Source organism: Schistocerca cancellata, chromosome 9 (assembly GCF_023864275.1).
Source record: "Schistocerca cancellata isolate TAMUIC-IGC-003103 chromosome 9, iqSchCanc2.1, whole genome shotgun sequence".
Taxonomy (NCBI): Eukaryota; Metazoa; Arthropoda; class Insecta; order Orthoptera; family Acrididae; genus Schistocerca; species Schistocerca cancellata.
In genome coordinates, this window is record NC_064634.1 from 431,148,038 (window position 1) to 431,149,428 (window position 1,391).

The following is a 1,391-nucleotide window of genomic DNA, read 5'->3' on the forward strand; positions in this document are numbered from 1 at the left end:
CAGAACTGGCGCATATGGGGAACCGAAAAGCCCCATGTTGCAGTCCCATCGTCCCTGCATCCTCAAAAAGTACTGGTCTGGGCCGCCATTTCTTCCAAAGGAATCATTGGCCCATTTTTCAGATCCGAAACGATTACTGCATCACGCTATCTGGACATTCTTCGTGAATTTGTGGCGGTACAAACTGCCTTAGACGACACTGCGAACACCTCGTGGTTTATGCAAGATGGTGCCCGGCCACATCGCACATATGCCGACGTCTTTAATTTCCTGAATGAATATTTCGATGATCGTGTGATTGCTTTGGGCTATCCGAAACATACAGGAGGCGGCGTGGATTGGCCTCCCTATTCGCCAGACATGAACCCCTGTGACTTCTTTCTGTGGGGACACTTGAAAGACCAGGTGTACCGCCAGAATCCAGAAACAATTGAACAGCTGAAGCAGTACATCTCATCTGAATGTGAAGCCATTCCGCCAGACACGTTGTCAAAGGTTTCAGGTAATTTCATTCAGAGACTACGCCATATTATTGCTACGCATGGTGGATATGTGGAAAATATCGTACTAGAGTGTTTCCCAGACCGCAGCGCCATCTGTTGTTGAAAATTGTAACTACTGTAATTTCGAAAGTTTGTCTGCCTGAAAATGTACTGTTGTCCCAAGCATATTGCAACAAACGGTGTATTTCTATCGCTGCTCGTCTGACGTAGATGGTCTATCTCAGGCGATTTACTCCGGTGAAAGCTTCCGCGTAATCAATTCTGTGGAACGCGATAGCCTCGGAGGATTTGCTGCTCGTGAGCGGTATGGATGTCCGACGCCTTATTGTCTCTACTGGCTGTTTCACCGTGGTTCTTTCTCATTCAGTAGACAATAACAGCGACAGCAAGCGAACGTCTATCACCCTTCAGCGTTTCCCAGCAGTTCGTTCGTTGCCGCTTAACTAATTCTTTCTCCAAATAAACAGTAGCTGCCATTAGACGCTCCCACAACATCAAAGCTCTGGACACTCTCCGTACCGATTATTTATCTTTCGTACTGCGTAGGCACATAAGGGAATCCATTTCTGCCGTAACTACGAGTGTGAAGCTCTGACACACAATAGTATACTGGGGTGATATCATTGTGTCTTTTTTCCTTGTCTGCATTTAGCTATTGCCATATTGTCACCCATCACATTTACAATCTATCAATTGTAACAGCTATCTCTCTGTGCAATATCGAGTTGATGTGTGGAAATATTTTTATGCTCGCCTATTATGAACAATTTAGAGTTCCTCAGTGCATTTGGCTGTTAAAAATATCATTTGCTACGACTGCAATTTTTAGTACTCGTATATCCATTCCCAAGCATTCTGAAAGTAAAAGTCACAAAATAGAATACGCTG